This window comes from Nuphar pumila, chromosome 5 (assembly GCF_984573655.1).
Source record: "Nuphar pumila chromosome 5, dmNupPumi1.hap1.1, whole genome shotgun sequence".
NCBI lineage: Eukaryota > Viridiplantae > Streptophyta > Magnoliopsida > Nymphaeales > Nymphaeaceae > Nuphar > Nuphar pumila.
In genome coordinates this window covers 27,163,316-27,184,524 of record NC_143253.1, presented here as the reverse complement: position 1 = coordinate 27,184,524, position 21,209 = coordinate 27,163,316, and the positions used below count along the sequence as shown (strand labels likewise).

Genomic DNA, 21,209 nt, shown 5'->3' with positions numbered 1-21,209 from the left:
GGTCAATGTGCCGCCCACTTATAATCTGCTTCTCGGGAGACCATGGATTCACAACACAAACGCAGTACCGTCTACTCTACACCAGTGCATCAAGTGGTCAAAAGGTGGTATGATCACGACAGTCTTGGGCGTGGATCCTGAGCAGAGGCTGGCACAACCCATGGTTCCCAGGCCCTCTTTCACTACTGATATCCCTAGCATTAGGGGTATTGAAGAGGTCAGCTTTAAAGAGAATTCGGGAATAATACAGATGATAGAGCAACCCAAGCATACGGTGGCTGCGACCCGATGGGGAGGCCCACAGTTCTTCAAGATTGGAGGACGAATTGATTACAGCACACTTAAGGGTCATCCTCTATTCTCCCAATTTATGAAGGCTAAAAAGGGATTTGATTTACTAGTAAAGCATGGCTACCAGCCTTTCCAAGGCTTAGGCAAAAATGAAGATGGTCGTCTTGAACCAGTGATTCCTCAGCACTGCCCTAAAAGGGCCGGATTGGGCTTTAATGACCGAAGATCTCAGAAAGGGACTATTTTCGTTAAGGGAACGCATTAGAAGAATTCATTTGTCTTTCCTTTTCTATTCTTTTGTCGGGATGATATCCCATTTCATTCTCATCATTGTCATTTTGATTAATTCTATCTTTCAATAAAGTTGCAAGTTTCCTTTGTCTATCTTGGTGCCATTTGTCTCTTTACTCCTCAATATTAAATCTTCACAAAATTGAAATCATTTTGCTTTTTTATCTTTCCAATTATTTTCAATAAAAGCAATTTATTTCATGATGAGCAATTTCCCTAAATCAATTTATCCTCCAATTTTCAGAATGTCTTCCCGATCTATCAAGAAGCTCGTCTTTAATCCAAAAGTCTGTTCGAAATCAGCAATAATTCATCAAGTCAGAATAAGAACAGAATGTAGTCAGACTGCAAAGCAGTCAGAAGAATCCGCAGAGTTCAATTCAGCTCTTCAAGAACTGCCAGAATTTGCATCGGTTCAGAAGCAAGATGAGCCATCATCCTTAGTTCAAGATCCGACTGAGGATATCAATATCGGATCAGAAGACGATCCTAAGATTCTCAAGATTGGCAGTGGTTTGAGTCCAGGAGAGAAAGAAAGGCTCACTAATTTCCTCAAGCAGCATGAAGAAGTATTCGCATGGACTTATGAGGATATGCCAAGTTTAGATCCGAAATTGGTGGAACATCGCCTCGTTCTAAAGCCTGAGGCGAAACCAGTCAAGCAGAAGTTGAGAAAAATGGATCCTCGAATCGAGCAACAGGTCAAGGAAGGACTTGAGGATCTGCTTAAAGCAGGGTTCATTCGAGCAATTGATTACCCGGATTGGTTGGCGAATGTCGTAGCAGTTCCTAAGAAGAATGGTAAAGTACGAATCTGTATCGACTTCCGTGATCTCAATAAAGCCACTCCGAAGGATGACTATCCGCTCCCGAATATTGATCTCTTAGTTGATAGCACGGCTGGGCATGCCATGTTCTCCTTCATGGACGGATACTCCGAATATAATCAAATCAAATTGGCCGCTCGTGACCAATCCAAAACATCCTTCACTACGCCATGGGGCACTTTCTGTTATACAGTCATGCCGTTTGGGCTCAAGAACGCTGGGGCAACATATCAGCGTGTTATGGCTGTTATTTTCCATGATCAGATGCACAAGACTATGGATGCATACGTCGATGATATTCTGGTGAAATCCAAAGAAGAGGAAAATCACATCGAAGCTCTTAATCAAGTCTTCAAGAGACTCATTCTTTACAAGCTAAGACTCAATCCACAAAAATGTGTCTTTGGAGTCGAATCAGGCAAGTTGCTAGGCTTCTTGGTCAGCAAGAAGGGGATAGAAATGGATCCCGCTAAGGTCAAAGCTATCATTGGCATGCCGCCCCCGACTAATCTCAAAGAATTGCGTAGTCTTCAAGGACGTATGCAATCAATTCGGCGATTTATTTCCAATTTGGCTATGAGGTCCGAGCCTTTCAATCATCTGCTCAGAAAAGGAGTAAGGTTCGAATGGGGACCAGAGTGTCAGCAGTCGTTCGAACGCATCAAGAAATATCTTCTCAATCCTCCTGTTTTAAAGCCGCCAGAATTGGGGAAACCCCTATTGCTATATATTTCAGTTAATCAAGTTGCTTGCGGCGGATTCTTGGCGCAATACGAAGAAGACAGCTTGATAGAACACACCATTTATTATGTGAGCAAGACCTTTATTGATTATGAGAAGAAATACTCTCAGATAGAGAAGACATGTTGAGCTCTGGTATGGATGTGTCAGAAATTGAGACATTATCTATTGGCATCTGAAGTCAAGATTCTATCTAAATTAAATCCTCTCAAGTACGTTCTTGAACAACCATTTCTCAGCGGACGAATCGCCAAATGGCAAGTCCTATTAATGCAATACGACTTGGAATATGTCTCTCAGCAATCTATCAAAGGTCAAGCAATTGCAGACCAATTAGCAGATTTTCCTCTAGCAGAGGATGTTAAAGCTGAGGATGATTTCCCCGATGAGCGGATCTGCAATATTCAACAATCCCCAATTTGGAATTTATTCTTCAACGGTTCCAAGAATATGGCAGGCATAGGAATCAGAATTCTGCTAATTACACTAGAGAAGGAGATGATTCCCTTTTCTCTCAAACTGGATTTTCGGTGCACTCACAATATGGCCGAGTATGAAGCTTTGATACAAGGTCTGAAAATTCTACAGGATTTTAATGTCAGAAGAGTGCATGCTTATGGCGATTCTTTGATCGTCGTCAATCAAGTCCTAGCCGAATGGCAAGTGAAAGATCAGAAATTACTTCCTTACCAGAAAATTGTCTCAGTTCTTGCCAACAAGTTCGAAGAATTCCAACTTTTCCATATCAAAAGAGACTTCAATCAAGTTGCAGACAGCTTAGCCAATCTGGGATCCATCATGTCTTTCAAGGGTGGAGAATCTTGTCGCTCATTTGAAATTGGCAGACTTGATCAACCCGCTTTCGTCCCAGTAGAGCAGATAAACCAGGCTGAGCAAAAGAAGAAGCCCTGGTATCATGATACCAAAAATTTCATTAAAACTGGCGAATTTTCTCCAGAATTATCAAAGAGAGAGCAGCGAGCAATTCAACGCATGTCTGCTCGATATTTTATTCTTGTTGACGTCCTTTATCGTCGTGGCTTCAGTTCTGAGTATTCCAGATGTTTGGACGAAGAAGAAGCCAAAAAAGTTGTGCAAGAAGCACATGAAGGCATTTGCGGTGGTCATGTTGGCTATCAAACTCTCGTCAAACAAATCATCCGAGCAGGATATTATTGGAGAACTATGCAACAAGATTGCTATCATTTTGTGAAGAAGTGCGTTCAATGTCAGATGCATGCGCCTTCCATTCATGCGCCAGCGACATACTTGCAATCTGTCGTCTCGCCATGGCCATTTTCCATGTGGGCTTTCGATGTTGTAGGCCCCATCACTTCTTCAGCCTCCAATGGTCATAAATATTTTCTTGCCGCAACAGAATATTTTACTAAATGGGTAGAAGCAGTCATTCTACGCACAGTAGAAGGTCGACACGTGGTTTCTTTCATCCATAAGAATATCCTTTGCCATTTCGGTATACCGCATGATATTGTGTCGGATAATGGCAGTCATTTCAAAAATGAGAGAATGAGGACATTCTGCTCAAAGTTCAAAATTCATCATCATTTTTTCGCTCCTTATTATCCTCAAGGGAATGGTCAGGCAGAAGCCACCAACAAGATTCTGATTCGAATCCTGGAGCGAACTTTAGAAACGGGTTGTGACTGGCATGAAAAGATTCATGATGCATTATGGGCATACAGAATTACCATTCGAACTCCAACGAATGCTACTCCGTCAGAACTTGTCTACGGAACTGAAGTAGTACTGCCTCTACATGTTCAAAAACCTGCTCTGAAATTTGTATCACTTCTAGAATTACCTCTTGATCAGTATCAGCAACAGCGACTGGTACAACTTGATTTGCTCGATGAAAGAAGGCTCAGAGCAGCAGAGCATGCTCAATCCTATCGCCAGAGGATAGCCCGACAATATGCAAAATCTGTCATTGAGAGACAATTTTGGGTCAATGATCTAGTGCTCAGATCAACAGCTTATCTCAGGCACCGCCCGGGTGGCAAATGGTCGCCAAATTGGGAAGGTCCTTATGTTGTCAAAGAGGCACTACCTCGTAATTCATATCGGCTCATCAATGCTGATGGAATAGAATTACCAGATCCCATCAATGCTCGACATTTGAAAAAATTCTATACTTGAACAATTTTCTATTCTTTGTAATTCTTCCAAATTTTCTTCAATAATGATCAAAATTCTTTTTCCCAGTCACACTGGGGCATTTTAAAATTTTGTTTTTATCTACAAATATCCTGTATGCAGGCAGGATAAACAAATCTCTCATTTCACGCACTTGTGCATTTATGTGCATCAATTTGCATTCATTTGCATTCAATCGCATTAATAACGATCTGGTCAGTATTGAGATTTCAACTATCAGTCCCATCACAATTCCTAACGATTCAAGATTGAAGGACAATCACCAGAACTGAACCAAAATCCAGTATCCAAACTGGTACGTTTTTAAAAACCGGTATGCATACTGGTATCCTTTCAAAATCAAGCACTCGTGTTAGTGTTCCACTGAATGATCATGTCAGTCGACCTCTTGAGTTCAATCTTCGTGCTGATCACTCATCCAATTCCCAAATTTCTAATTTCCAATTTCCAAATATCAATTTCCAAATTCCAAATTTCTAATTTCCAAATATCAATTTCCAAATTCCAAATTTTCTAATTTCCAATTTCCAAATATCAATTTCCAAATTCCAAAATTCTAATTTCCAAATATCAATTTCCAAAATTCCCAATTTCTAATTTCCAATTTCCAAATTCCAAAATTCCTAATTTCTAGTTTCCAACTTCCGAATATCAAATTCCAAACTTCCAATTTCTAATTTCTAATTTCTAATTTCTAATTTCAAATATCAAAATTCCAATTTCAAAAATTCAAAATTCAAAATTCCAAATTTCGACCTTTTGGTCACCCAATGCCCAATTCCAAAAAAAAAAATTCTCTTGCGAGAGACCCTTTTTATAGGGAGAGTTCAAGGGAGCTCGCTCTTTTCGCATGCTATTCAATTCGTTCACTTAGCCCCTTTTTAGGGAGAGTTTGAAGGGACTCGTGCCTTTGTGAACCGTTTGCAAAACAAAATTCCAATTTCATACAAGGAACCCTTAGGTCAGGGAAAGCTTCGACGGAAGTTTGTTTTCCTTGTAACCCTAATTTCAGACTAGGCCATTTCATCATGAAGGACCCTCTTTTCAGGGAAAGTGTGATGAACTCGTTCCTTCATGACCAATTTACCAACCTCACCAATTCCGGCCCCCTTTCCATAAGAGAAGCCTAATGTTAGGAAGTTTTGATGAAAGCTTAATTTCTCTTCGAAAGTTCATTTTGCAAACACCTCCTCTTCAGGGAAGAGAGGAGTAATTCCCAATTCTAATTTCTGAATCTTCTCATTTGGGGAAAGGAGAAGAGAATTTTTGTCATGGATGTGTTACGTTGCGTCTCAAATGCTCGCTTTTACAAAAGGATTTCAAGAAAATTTTGTCAATTTGTCATTAAATATTTGTTGATTTCAAAAATCTTTATTGCACAAAATTATTACCTCAGAATACCCTCAGTATTACTTCCGAAAGGACAAAGCTTTCGCGAAAAAGGATTTAAAGTTCAAAATCTTTCTATTGGTCAACCAAAAGGATGAAGAATAAATCCGTGATATGGCCAGTAAAGAAAACTCAATGTTGTTGCAAAGCCATAAGTGATTGATATTGATCGCAGTCAATGGCACATTTTTAAAGACCATTCTTGAAAAATAAAGCAGTCGAAATATCCTGGGTGATACAGAAAAATCCACTCAATCTCCATGTCCCCTCAATCACCTAAGCTGCAATTAAATATCTGCAAAAGGGATCTCTCAACTGTCGTCAAGATGAAGGCGAATTAGACGAGTCGACCCCCGGGGCCAAAGAAGATTTGGATCATCTCCAAGATGACGGAGTTTGTGACGGATCCTTCCAGGGAAAGTTCAGATCACCGTCGAGATGAAGGCGAGTGTGATGAGCCTACCGACAAACCCTAAAAGATATTTGATTCCAGCTATCATCAAGAGATTCCCAACCAATGAGCCAATAACTATCAAGATAATCCCTGAGAGAAAAGAAGGATCGGAACATCTCTGAGATGAAGGAGTTCGTGACATACCCTTCCAAAAAAAAAAGAGAGAGACAAGTCAGGACATCTCCAAAATCAAGGATGATGTAATTCCCGAAAAATCCAAGAGAGCTCCAATCTGCTAAAAAGAGAGTGCAGAAAGATCATCATGAGAAAAGAATCCCAGGATATCAGACTGCCAAATCTATCAAGGATTTTCTTTAATTTTGTGAAATTCTTTTATCAATATTCTTTCACCAATAGCTCTCGCAATATCAAGAATATTTTATTTCTCGTCCATATCAAGGAAATTGATAGCTTCCTTGAAAGAAAGTCAATCGCAAGCAATTTGAATTCAAATCTTGATTCTACGGAGTTAAGCCCAATCGGAGGTAATACTTTGGGTAGAAAAGAGGGAATACTTCCAAAACAATGTGCATCACTTTCAATTATTTTGAATCAACAACAATTTTCAACATTTTGACAATATTTTCTAGTTATCCTGGCATGAAGCGAAAGCTTGAGGTTCATCTTTGGCGCATCCTGACACAATCCCTTTTAGGACTTGATTACGGGAGTTTTCAAGATTCCTTCCCTTCTTTGGTATAATCTGAGCGCACGGGCTCTCAGATTCGCACACTTCCCTGTGTCCCCACTGTCCCACCATAGACAGTCCAATTTCGGCTTGAGGTTAAGCCCCCAATTCCAACAAAAGGCAATTTCAAAAGTTAATTAGTCTCAGCAATGAGGCACCCAAAATCAAATCCCTTTTTAAACTTTAGGGACCCCAATTTCCTTCCTTTTGCAAAAACCCTATCGGATTCATTGTGCGGAAATCCGAAGGTTCCATCACGGTCTCTTCTTTCGAGGATTCCGTCCATTTTTTTGCCCAATCAGGTTAAGGGTATAAACCTGAGCCTCCTTTGATGAGGTATTCCATTTTCTGCCCGATCAGGTTAAGGGTATAAACATGAGCCTCCTTTGATGAGGTATTTCATTTTCCACCCAATCAGGTCAAGGGTACAAACCTGAGCCTCCTTTAATGAGGTATTCTATTTTCAACCCGGTCAGGTTAAGGGTTAAGCCTGAGCTCCGTTCCATACGAGGTATTTCCCGTCCCATCCAGGTTAAGGGCAAAACCTAAATCTCACTTCTTTTTGAGGTAAAATTTTCTCCTTATTTCCCATTTCATATCTACCATCATCATTTGAATAAATTCTTTCATACCCAGTCAGACTCATCTAACTGGGGCATTTTTTTGTGGTTCAAATTTGGTATGTTTTCTTTGCCACTAAGCTCGGCTTCTAACCGGCTTAGTATCAAAGAGGGGCATCTGTAAACACCCCAAATTTTCACCCTCATCCAGTGTTTGTCCATTTCATATGTAATTGCATATCACTGCATACATTTTGCATATCATTTCATCGCATTGCATAGCACTGCATGTCATCCCATCTCATTTTCGAGATCCAGCACTCCTATTTCAAAACATTAAATCCAGACTTGAATTTTAAAGCTTTTATTTCAAAATCAATTTCAAAACCTGGGTTTTTATTCAATACTCTGTCATTTTTCAACCCCAGGACTTTATATTTCGAAATATTTTCTCAAGAAAACAATCTGGATTCATTTCAAATTCAAATTTTAATCGATTTCAATTCACAGATGAGGCTCATTGAGATGGTGTCGCTTCTGAATTCCTTTATTCATCAAATTTCTCAAATTTTTGAAAGTTTCAGTCCGATCAGGACTCTGTCTCAGAGTCTTCATCCGGTCAGGAGTCTGTTTTGAAGTCTATTTTACTTCCATTTTCAGTCTTTTCGATTATTTTCAAAATTTAGGTCATTTTACAGAGTCTAGCTAGTTCAAAACTCTATTTTAGAGTTCGGTCGAGTTAGGAGTCTAACCCTGACTGTGTTTTCTGACTTATTTCATCATTTCTTGATAAAATCTTTCGAAAATTCTTTCATTTGGCTTTTAAAATCTAAGATCTCAGAGTCCTAAGAGTTCAGGATTCTAACTCGGAGTTCCAGCTCGCTTGAGACCCTATTTTCAAAGATCTTGAATTTCAAATGTCGATTTTAACCCCTTTTCAAAGCCATTTTCAGTGTTTATTTCAAAATTTTCAAAATCCGATGTGGGCCCACTCAGTTGGCACCATATCCAGAGGAGTTCTAACTCAGTTAGGATTCTATGCCATTTCAAAAATTTCAATTTCAAAGTTTGCTTTTGAAAAGCTTTTGAAAAGCTTTTGAAAACTCCTTCAATTTCAAGTTTTAAAATCGTTTTTTTTTTTTTTGAAAAACTCAAGTAGGGCCCACTCGAGGTGGCGCCATATTCGAGTAAGTCAGGGCTAAACTAGGTCAAGTTATTGTCTTGGTTAGTTTTAGAAATTTAGAAGAGTCAAAATCCATTTTGAAAACCCATTTTTAAAACTTGATTTCAAACTATTGTTTTTAAAGGTTCTAGTTAAGATTTTAAAAATCAAATGTGGAAAGTGCCAAGTGGCACCACATTTGGAGTCTCTAGGGTTAATTAGGGGTGTCATTATGTGTTAATTAGGATTAGGAGTCTCTAAAAAAATCGCCCCCCTAATGACTTTGGATAGGTTTTAAAAAGGGCAAAAAAGTAATTTGAAAATCCAAGACTAGACCTAATTTTTTTATTATAAAAGGGAGCATAGGGGGGGACGATTTTTACTATTCACTTACCTTCAATTCTTGGAGCTTCTCTCTCCTCTCCAGCCTTTCCTCCATTGCTGCAACTCTAAGGTATGAATTCCTTTGCTTTTTCATATTTTATTTAATGATTTTAATGTTCTAATCCTAGATCTAGGCTTGGATACCCCTCCTTATGGAAGATCAATCATGATTTAACCTCAAGAACCATCAAGAATCAGCAAGAACGATCCAAGAAGGTGATCTAACCCTGTTTTATATGATTTACAGGGATTTTAATCCATTAAAAGTGATTTAATCATGATTCTTTACATTATTAACCAATAAAATACATGATTTACCCTTTTATGGGTTAAATCTATGTTTTAAAGGTAATATTGAATTCCAGCCATTGATTCCCTGATTTTATTTTATTTTTTATGTTTATTCATGTTTGTTTTACGTTATATAGCATAGAAATAATTTTTATTTACTGTTTTACGGTTTATTTTATTGATTTACATTAGTTAATGCATGGTTTTTCAAGTTTCTTAAATTTCTGTGTGTTTTAGGTTTAGAACAGTAAAGATAATGATATTTCGGATTGAAGTACTCATTGTTTATTTCTGATTTTTTTATATGTGATGCATGCATGAGTTATTGAGTTACTGTAGAAAAATCAGAGGTTTTGGATCTCGGGAACCCTGTCAAAAAAATCAGACATCAAATCGGTTTTTAAAGCTTTAAAATCGTGGTTAAAATCAAGAAGGTAACTTTCTGTTATGATATTTCTCTCATCTTATATCCGATTTTAGATATGTAAAATGCTATGGATTCACATTGGGTAGATCTGTCTTCTGTAAAATTTTCGGATTTTTTGATCATTGTTTAGTATTTTTCCCCTTTCAGAGAATCTGTTTTTAAATTTAAAACTCATTATGGTTTACCAAAACCCTAATCAGACTTGTGTTAGTCATAAATCCCAAACCACAGATCCGATTCATGATCTGTAAAAAGTGAGTATTGCTATTTTTCTGTCTACTGTTTACTATTAAAATTTCAGAGATTTTTGTTTAGGTTTGCTATTTATTTTTGTATTTTCAATCTGAAACAGTTGTTTTAATCCCTGTTAAAAGTGATATATTTTAGCTCAGATTGCCGGAAGGGTTTCTCCCTAACCGGAGATGCTTTTTCCGATATGTAAATTGAGAAATCTTTGTTTTCTGTCTTAGTTAGTCTTTGTAAAATTTCATGGATTTTCATGGAGATTGGCCCCTGGTTCGGGTCTTGGATTGAAACTGGTTGGTGAATTAGGTCAAAAATAGCATATTTTTAGGGTTTAATGCAATTTTCGGATTAATTTAATGTCAAAAAATTATTTTTATATTTCCAATTCGACATTAGGGTTATAACAAGTGTAGGTACCGAATTTGATGAATTTTGGAATCCATTTGATGTCTGAATTAATAAAATTGCAAAACAGGATACCTGAAAGATCCAAAAACACTGTTAAAATCATATTTTTTGTGATATTATTGGATTTTCGTGCATAAGCATATAGTTTTAGGGTTTTATTATGTTCATAAGCATCTTAGGATACTTTAGGTTTAATTTTGTAGTTATTTGATTTCATTTAGGTCATAAAACCCAAATTTTTATGAAAATCTATTTCAGTAAACCCTGATTTCAAGGCCATAGTCTTGCTATCAAGGGCAATTTGGTCATTTGACCTAAATTTCGAAATCCCTAACCCTAATTTTCATATTTTTAATCATGTCACATCATATTTAGTTTGATTTATTTGCATTTGAATTTCAAAACTTGCATTTTACCAAATATCTTTCTAAAAACCCTAATTTCAAGGCCATAGTCTTGTTATTAGGGGTATTTTGGTCATTTGGACCCCAATTTCGAAATTCCATATCTTATAATCATTATTTGTTCAATTTGATTTCATATCTTTATCATTTTTATTTAAGGGAATCAAGGAAAATGCTTATATCTAGCAAAATTCAGTAATTTCTAGATATTACTGGATAAACCTAGAAAAGCCAACATATCATCACTAACAAAGTTTTCTAGTTTTGTAGGTACATTGAAGACTTTAGTTTCTTTAATTTCATGTATTTAAATTTCAATAGTGATGTAATTTGTAATTAAACTTTGGAATAAGAATTTACATTTCCTGATTAGCTTAGGTTGCATTGCATATAGTTTATTTTTTTATAATGTCAATGTGTGATGGATGATGATTCATGCATATTCAAACTCACCATGGTCTACACGAATGGCACATGCACTAGCTTCTATGAAGTTTATAAACTTGGTGGAATTCGTATTTATGGCCATAGTCAGAATATGAATGATACCCAGATTTATGATCTTCACATTAGCCACATTCAGCCTACACTATTAGGCTAACTTCAAAATGCACTGCATTTCTCAAAATACAAAAAAGTATTTTTCATATTCATTCATTTCATGCATTGGCCAATTCCAATTCAAATTCCAAGTCAAGGAAATTTAATTCTTCAAAATCTCCTAAGTCTTATAGCAAAATTGATTTTCCCAAAAGCATTGAATTTCAAAGAATATTTCAAGTGTTTTTCAAGTTCATAAACTCAATTTTCCAAGTTATGCAGTCAATTTCAAAGTTTGAAGTTAGAAAAAAATAAAATCTTTCTAAGTCTTATTCAAAAATCGATTTTCTCAAAATGTGGATTTGCCAATGATATTTCAAGTATTTCCCAAGTTCCAAATTCAAATTTTCTAAGTTAGAATTTCAATTTCCAAGTTTGAATTCAGAGAAACCAAGTCTCTCAGAATCGATTTTCACCAAATGTCAAGGATTCCTCAAAATCGATTTTCACTTTCTCAGAAGTATATTTCAAATCCCAATTCAAGATTTTCCATGTGATATCTATTCTAAATATTTCAATCATTCAAAGCAAACATCATGTTTTCAAATGGGCATTTTCTGAAAATTCATAGCACATGCCTGATTCTATGTGCATTTAGAAATTAGAATATGATTTAGATAAGTTGAACAGAGCAAAGCAGTAGATTGATCATTGGTTTAATTACCCCTGTTAAAGGTGGCAAGAACGGTTGAATCTCGTACCGACAGGCGAGTCCCATTCTTCGGAATAATCCCGCATTTTAAAACGGAGGTGAGTTATTTTCAAAAACTTTTTCAAATGTCAGTTTGATTTGCAAAAGTAAAATTTTGCGATGAAAACACCCCTGCCAAAGAAAAAACAAGGCAGGGGTTGCCACCCCCTGCCGAAAAACAAGAAGGCAGAGGGGGCCACCCTCTGCCGAAAAGAAAAAAAATCAGTCAACAAGGCAGGGGGCTACCCCCTGTCGGAAAACACAAGGCAAGGGGGCACACCCTGCCAGAAAATAAGTGAGGCAGAGGGTGTCACCCCTTGCCAGAGAAATCAAGCAACGCAAGGGGGGGCACCCCCCTGTCGGAGAAACAGTAAGGTAGGGGGTGCACCCTTTGCCTGAAAACAAAATGAGGCAGGGGGGGCGACCCCTTGCCAAAGAAGAAGCATGGCAGGGGGTGCCACCCCTACCAAAGAAGAAGCACGGCAGAGGGTGCCACCCCCTGCTGAAAAACAAGTAAGGCAGAGGAGCACCACCCTTGCGGAAAATAAGCGAGGCAGGGTGGTGCCACCTCCTGCCGAAAAACAAGTAAGGCAGGGGGGCACCCCTCGGCCAGAAAACAAGTGAGGCAGGGTGGTGCCACCCTCTGCCAAAAAACTCAAGCAACGCAGGGGGGGCACCCCGCTGTCGGAGAAACAGTAAGGTAGGGGGTGCACCCTTTGCCTGAAAACAAAATGAGGCAAGAGGGGCGACCCCCTACCAAAGAAGAAGCAAGGCAGGGGGTGCCACCCCCTGCCGGAAAACAAGTAAGGAAGGGCTTACCCTGGTCCTCCGACGATCCCGAAAGAAAGGGGGAAAAGGCGAGAGGGGGTCGCAAGGTTTACTTGGGAGACGCCATGAAAGACAACGACGATAGGGCTAGCACAGGGGACCGACTTGTAGGAGCTCGCAGATGGGGAATGGAGGAAACGACGATCGTGAGGCGCGCTGGGGACTGCAGCGATGACATTAAAAAGGGGGGAGCACGAAGATCGTGATTGAGAGGTCGCCGGTGTGTCGACGACAGAGGCGGTGGCTCTGCTCGTAGGGTTTGTCGAACGGGAGCAGAGGGGAGTACTTGGGGTCACCGGCAACTTCGGTCGGCGACGCCTGCTGAGAAGGGCGACGGTGGTCGCTGGTAGCATGTCGTTAGTGGCTAATGAAGAGGGAGACGACGGCGCTGGGGTTTGCTGGCCGAAGTTGAACGTGGCAGACTAGGGTTTGGTTTTGGGGAAAATCAGAGAGAGAGGAGAGAGAATGTCGCGACTTAGAAGGGATTATATAGAAAAATACCGACGGACGTATGCCATCGCCAACTCCGTCACTAAGTAACAACTTTTGTAGCGACAGATGCCTTTTGTCGCTAATCCATTATTAAGTTGTGACGGAGTCTGAGGCGATTAATTTGTCGTCCCTAATTCGTCACTATTTATCGACGGATTAGCGGTGGAAAATTTTTGTCATTAATCCGTTGATAACTAGTGATGAATTAACGACGGACAAATTTTGTCGCTAAGTAGCGACGGAATAACGTCGGATAGTTTTCTCTAGCTAATCAGTTGCAAATTTCTGTCGCTAATTAACGTTTTTCTTGTAGTGATAGGTATTGAACCTGCGATTCGATATGTGGAGCAATGTTGTATTGAGTTCTAGGGTTTCTCCAGACAGTATTGCACCGCTTTTTTTATAAAAACTAGTTTCATAGAATATTATTTTTTTAAGCAGTAATGTTTGTAATGAACAATGCATTTTGATAAATGAAACACTTTGGTGGTCAATGAGTGCTTGGTCACATACCAATGACTTTTCCGGTGTTTTCTAAAATCGATGACTCATTATCATCTATTTTTGCTGCTAAAAACATTTTTTAATTCCGCTGTAAAGAAAAAAAATCATGAATTTTTGACTAAGTAGTGTTTTGAAAATCTGGGGCATTACAATTGCTCTCCCTTCCTTCTACTTGATATTCCCCTACTCGTGTGAAGCACTCTTTTGCATTTGTGCCCTATTCTTCGTTTGCTTTGTGTGCTCCTTTGATTTTCTCTAGTAACAAGATGAAATCAAAACCCAGATAAAGTACTGCTATGACTGATCAATAGGAAGAGGAGTTTTAGTAGGGAAATGGAGTTCATGGCACGATGATATATGGAAGGGCAATTTTGTTGACCTTTTTTTTGATGAAAAAGAAAAAGAGCGAATGAAGTGAGAAATGTAGGCTTGTGTAGTAGAGACGTCAAAAGCAGCAGTGTAGCCTTCCGTAACCATTTTCAGGAAAATTTGGTCAGGTAGATCTTCTGTTTTGCCAAAATTCGTTGATTTCTCCACATGAATTTACAATGGAAAAACTCTTGTTCATTGTAAGATCACCGAAAGAAAGGTGGGTCATAAATTTGGAGAGTTTGCTTCTACATGGAAACAAATGTTGGACCGGGAAGGAGGAAAAAGTAAAATCAAAGGGGCATATGGCAATGGCAGGGTCACATAGATATGATATTTTTTCCTTTTTTTTCTTCTTGATGTTGGCGGCCGAGTATTGCACCGGGCTTGGTGGCAAGCCAAAAAAGGCAGCCGGCCGTGGCTGCCTAGAATCTAAACCCAGCTGCCCATTTTCGTTGCCAATCCGGACAACAACGAAGATTGGAGATCGGCAATCTACATTATTTTTTTGGTATTCAGGTTCAACGTTTTGTTAGTGTGATATTTCTCAATCAAACTCGGTATGCTCTTGACATTATAGAGCCTGCAAGCCTAACAAGTTATAAGGCCATCTCCACCCCTATAATCGGCAAGCCATATTCATCAAGTGACGACTCACCTTTTTTCAGATCCAAGTTACTACCAAAGCTTGTTGGCAGCTTGCAATATTTAACATTCACATGGCTGAATATTGCCTGTAGCATCAATTTTGTTTGCCATCATTTTCAGCTTGTTAAATGCATCTTTCGTTAGATCAAATGCACCATCAATCTTGGGCTTCAACTATTATCTAAAATTCCAATGGTTCTCTATGTCTTCTCTGACGTTGATTGAGTGGGGTACTGTCCGATTACCCATCGTTCCACTACTGATTACTGCATATATATTGGGAGAAAATTGCATTTTTTGAGCCGTCAAGAGCCAACCCACTGTCGCTTGATCAAGCGTGAAAGTCAAGTATTGCGCTCTCGCTTCCGCAACTGCAGAAATTACTTGGATCTCGTTCATGCTCTGCGACATTGGCCTTTTTCTCCGATCCACCAACATTGTTTCATGACATGTTAGTGCTTCACTTAACTATCAATCCAGTTTTTCATAATTGATCTAAGAACTTTGAGCTCGATTATCATTTTGTTCCAGAGGTTGGCCTTCGACATTACTCTTTTCTTCCCATTCAATATCAAGTTGGGGATATTTTTACAAAACCCCTTACTCCACTATTTGAAAATCTAAGGTCAAAGTGTTGCCTTTATGGATCATGACAGAGAAGGATCATACCAAGGCGGGAAGATGATTGTTCATAGAACGTAATCTCTCACTCATGCAGAAGATAAAGACGTAGTTGTCTCTGCTCGTGTCACGCTGAAATGTAACTGATGAAAATCCTAATGACCACTACATGAGGAAGGCATGAGAAGGATTTGTTTGAATTTTTTACCTTTCCTTTACCTTATCTTTATCCTTATCTTGTTTTTTATCCTTGTAACTGTTGTAAGGCTCATCATGAAAAGCCTATGTAAGCATGTAATTTGATACTTTATATATAAGTGAAAAAGCACTTAGAATTCCCCCTCACAAAATTGTAAAGCAACCATGGAAGATTGGAATTAACTTCACCCGTTAATCTTGTAACCTCATTCATAACCATGCAAACCACGTTATACAATATACATGAAGCTACTAAATAACATTAAAACTAATAATAAAACTACATAAATTGCACATAATGGGGCCACCATTTCGGTGGCTCTTGGGAGTAGGTGTGGGCATCGGGGCTGGGCCACCCCGGTCCGGGCCCGTTTAGAGCTCGGCCCGCCAGGCTTTAAGTGCGCCCGGACCCGGAGATGGTCTACTAATAGGCCGGAGCCCATTTGCCCAACTGGCTAATGTGACGTAGGCCAGGACCAGCCTATCCCAACCCAAATTCATTTGTAAAAATTAACAAGTTCTTAACTTCCTATGTACCCAATTAATTATCTTTCTAATTTTCATAAAATGAATGCAACTAATTAGGTAAATACTAATAGTTACCAAGTTATTATGCAATAGTTAATTTTTAAAAAAATTATATTATTAAAAAATTAATAAATAACTTAGGCACATTGGGCTGGCACGTGGGCCTGGGCCTAAAATCTTGGCCCAAACCCAGCCCATTGCGGGCTGGGTAGGCTTAGCCCATCCGGCTGCCCGGCCCATTACCCACTCCTACTTGGGGGTGGCTCTTGGGGTTCCTCTTGTGAAACCTTAACTTGGATCCGGTACCTGGGTACAACAGTGTCTATACAGTATCAAGAGTGCTGACAAGTATTCATCCACGCCCCGTTTTCATAATCTCAAAAAGCAAATGTAGCGCATCATCATCATGATTATTACGTCATCGTCCCCATTTTCATCATAATAAAAAGCAACATACATGCAACACATCACCATCATTATAGGATCATCTCTCTCTCTCTCTCTCTCTCAATTTCACAAAGACGGGCATTATACAGATTCAGGGGACTGAAGATGTTTCTTTTGGTTTGCTACTGAGGGATCTCATGCGATGCCGCCGAAATACATATAGTTTTGCATGTCTTGGTTTTAGCACAACGGTTTGCTTTAGTTTTAAAAGAGAAAAGAAAAGAAAAAAGAGAAAACAAGAAAATGATTTCAAGTAATTTACACCTCCCGTAAATGGCTAACCAGAACAAAGAAGAGAAAAGTTATCCCTGAAACTACTCATGATGTTTTAGCAAATCCTCCATTAGATCATTAACATTCCTCCCTTCAAAATCTTTTTTAATTAGCTTATTGTGGTCATCATCATGATCAACCTGTCCTCCATGATACTTATCATCATCAAACTCATCAGCATCAATGACAGTGTCCTCATCTGTGCTTGCTGTGAGCATGGTAGCTCTATCTGCTTGAAGAGTCCAGTCTGTTCTAGCTAGCACGCATGAAATGAGGACCAGACAGCAAGTCTCTGCTGTTAAGAGCCCCAGCCATAAACCAGGGAACCCCAGCTTGAAAGAAAATGCTAACCATATGGCAACAGGCATTCCCAAGAGATAAAAAGATGTAAAATTTATGCCGGCTCCTAGCAGAGGCCTGGCACACCCTCTCAGCACCCCACAACCTGCGGTTTGTGGACAATTGAATAGTTCGCAAAGACCAATGATGGGTAGGACTCTGCAAGTTAGTGCCAGAATTTCACTGTCTCCAGTGAACATTTTGCCCCAGGTAGTCCTCACACTAGCAGCAAACGCCAAAGAGAGGAAACCCATCATGACAGAAGTAGAAACAGCAACTGTCATCACCTTGCTTGCTCTTTCAGGAAAAGCTGCACCCAACTCATTTCCTACCCTAGTGGAGACCCCAAAGCTGAATGAAGATGGAAGGATATAAAGAAGGGATGTTGTTTGAATGAGAATACCCATTGCAGCCACTTTTGGTTCTGGGTCCTTGAGTAATCCACATAGAATTGTCATAAGTTCATACCACCACCACTCCAAGCAGACAGAGAAACAGCTAGGGATGGACAGTTTGAGCAGGGGCTTCCACCCTCTAAGGCAATCTGAAGAAAAACCCTTGAACGTCTTCTTGTGTGTTCCTGAAAGGCACATGTACAGAAGCAGGAAGAGGATGAGGTTGTAGTTTGTCCACACAGTTGATAGTGCCACACCCTTGATACCCAAATTTAAGAGATTGACTAGAAAAATGTTGATGGGTATGTGAAAAGCAAGGGCTAATGCAGCACAAATAGCCAGAGGCAGAGTTATGCTCTGGGACCTCAGATATATTCTTAGGGGATGGAAGAATGCCTGAGCAAAGAGGTCAGGCAATAAGAGCACCAAGTATTTTGATGCCATGGTTGTAACTTTTGGATCTTGGCCCATCCAAAGGAGGAGAGTCTCCATCTTCAGCCATAGTAATGTAATAGGTAAGCAAGCAGAAAAAAGGACCAACACTGTTCTTTGCAGGGTGAGGCCTAGAAGGCTCCACCTTTTAGCACCAAATGCTTGACCACAAATGGGCTCCATTCCCATTGAGAGGCCTGTTATGATGGAGTACCCTGTGATGTTTGCAAAACCAATAGCAAGAGAACCAGCAGCAAGCTCTAAATCTCCCAAGTGCCCAAGAAATAGTGTAGAGATCATGGCTCTCAAATACAGAATAAATGCTGCCAATGCTGTTGGTCCTGCAATCTTACAGATAGACTTCAACTCCTCCACAACCTGCTTTATAATATTTCATATGAAACATGAATCCAAAGAAAAATGAAAAGCTAGAAGTATCCGGTTTGGAAGGGAAAATGAATGGGAAACAGAGGAGTTGGGTGGAAGAGCATGGATTCACCTCATTCCATGCGGGAACTCTTTGTAGCTCTTGTTGGTGAACCTTGGAAGCTTGTGGTGTTCCTTCTTCATTCTGTAGTATAAAAATAGAGACGTACAAATCTCTGCTCTTATTTCTTTCCTCTGCTTTCATAGGTCTTGGCTTCCTCTTCTTCCTGCAAAGATCGCACTCTTCTCTGCTACAACACAGAACATCTTGAAATTCCATCACTCCCCACGCGCTTTATTTAGGCTCTTAAGTCTTAACCACAATTGCTCCAATAAACTAAATGCAGTTATCTGACTAATATAACCAAGGTAATTTAGAGATTGCGTTGAAAATATAACCATGGTTATTTCCAATGATATGAACTCAAGAAACGTCTCCATCCAATGAGATTGAATTGTCATTAAGATGGATAGTAAGAAAGAATCATTCCCAAGAGACAAGCCATCTGTTTTTTCGGTTTCCAAGGAGTAAGGAATGCATTTATTGACTTTAAGTACAGACCATTAGATATTAATAAAAAGGTGTTTTTCTTTGATTCTCAGTTTTAGAGATTATGGAGTTTAATTATGTGGTATTAATGGTAATTCCATGTGCACCGCCATTCTTGTTCCTCTATTCTTAGAGAGAGAAAAAATCGTACTGGGGAATCCACTCACATCTAGTGCTTCTTTTTTTTGCCTAGGCCAAGGGGAAAAAGCCTGGTCGGTGGCTGTACATTATCATGCCTCCAGTTAAACCCTTGAGGTCTCCTGCACACTGGATACTCTACCCTGCTTCGACCTTGAGCAAGGGATGTCTCCCGAGGGTTTCGAACCATGGTCTCATGTCAAGTCAAGATTGTCCCTAGCCAGGAAGGAAAAGCCCTTGTATGCACATTTAGTGTTAAATTACATATTAGAAACAAAAAAAAAAATAAAAGATAGAATGAAAATAAAAATAATAATACTAATTAAGGTTACTTTATTGTTTGGCAAGACTTGAACATTTTTGTGTGTGGGGGCCGGGAATCTCGGATCATGCATGCTTGTTGGCTGATTGCACTACCAGTGCATACTTCTTCTATTGGAGCCTCCTACTCCCGGTTTTTGGATGATTGTAAAGGCATGCATAACCACACCTAACGTGCCTCTTCAACCAATAAAAAGGAAGGCAGCAAAAGGGAATAGCAGTGTCCGAAATCCAAAAATGTGCATAAAACTATGGAACAAGGAAAATGGTTTGTGTTGCCCTTAATTCATTTCCAAAGAAATGTTTCCTCCTCTCTTTTGGCTTAATGTTGGCAACCACTAATCCACGAAATGATAATATCTTTTCTTGGAGGTTTGATGTGATTTAAAACTATCTTGCTAATTATGGCAGCTTAGTTAAGATTAACCCCACCTTTGTGATTCCACAAATCCTGAAGAATTCTGCGGCTAATTGCTTTAAAAACTGTCACATGGACACACTTAAAAGGACACTCGATACTTTCTGCATAAGTTTTCATTATATATAAGGATACGACACGAGAATAAATTGGAGTATCTGTGTGACATAGCTTATAAAAAATAACCCCGTTGGATCAAGCAGCAGATGAACTGTGACCAAGTTTAGGAACTTGAACATCTGTTTCATGTGGGATCCACTGTATACGAAGTGCTTCTATGTTTTCTAAAGATACCAAAATGGTCATATGGGTAGTTTTTCTGTTGTAAATATGTCATTGTTACCAAATTGAAACATCACTTCTGCGCCACTTTGTTATGCTTAACTATGTTGGTGCTTGTTCTTTTTAACTGCGACACACAGGAAAGATTGGTCTCTCATTTACCAAAAATGTTCACAGCCCGTGGTTTCTTTACACTGCTGCCTTTTCAACCATAGGGAATGGGCAGCGCTTGGTTTTACTCTATTGCCTATGCTTTATGTTGGTTGCTTTCTGTGCAAAACTCACAGGAATATGGTCTGCCATTTACCAAAGCACAGTTTCCTAACACTTCATGTGGGCCTTAAAACACCACGTTACAGGCAGCACTTGGAGTCCTTTTTTCTTACATGTTCGGTTCCCTTTCCTGTCTAGTCAAAATCATCACAAAGATCAGTATCCATTTGGCATCATGTCATATGCAAACAAGTTCATGGAAGGCCCTAGATTTCTACTATTTTTATAAAATTTCAAGTAGGGATGTAAACAGTTGTCATTCAGGTCGGATGTGGACTAAGCAGATGATTTGAATTCGGATGGAGAAAATCTCATGTTGACTCCAATTTTTACATGTAATTGGATTTAGATATCCATTAAATCTGGGTATTCAGCTTAATAAAAATTCAAAACTAGATCTGAATCTGATTATAATAAATATGTTATTGGCTCATTGAATCTGATTAAAAAGTGCTCCATTCGGTTCAGATATCAAATAAAATCAGATTCATTGGCATCCTTAATTTGAAGCACATTAACAGTTGCTGCAGACTCCCATTATCCTTCACATGCCGACCAGGGAAACATTTAGAGGGCTAGCAGGAAACGAGAAGCACCAGTGTCCGGTAAACAAGGACTAGCGTTACAGAACCATGGAAGCAGCATCTTATTCTAATGATTCTTTGAAAAAATGTTATTATGATGATAATGCACTCACC

The 21,209-nt window shown here is 39.1% G+C and overlaps 1 pseudogene; it reads right to left on the bottom strand.

Annotated features, from left to right (window-relative positions):
• Positions 1-16,978: 16,978 nt before the first annotated feature.
• On the bottom strand, positions 16,979-20,709 carry LOC149837212 (protein DETOXIFICATION 49 pseudogene; annotated as a pseudogene).
• Positions 20,710-21,209: the final 500 nt, after the last annotated feature.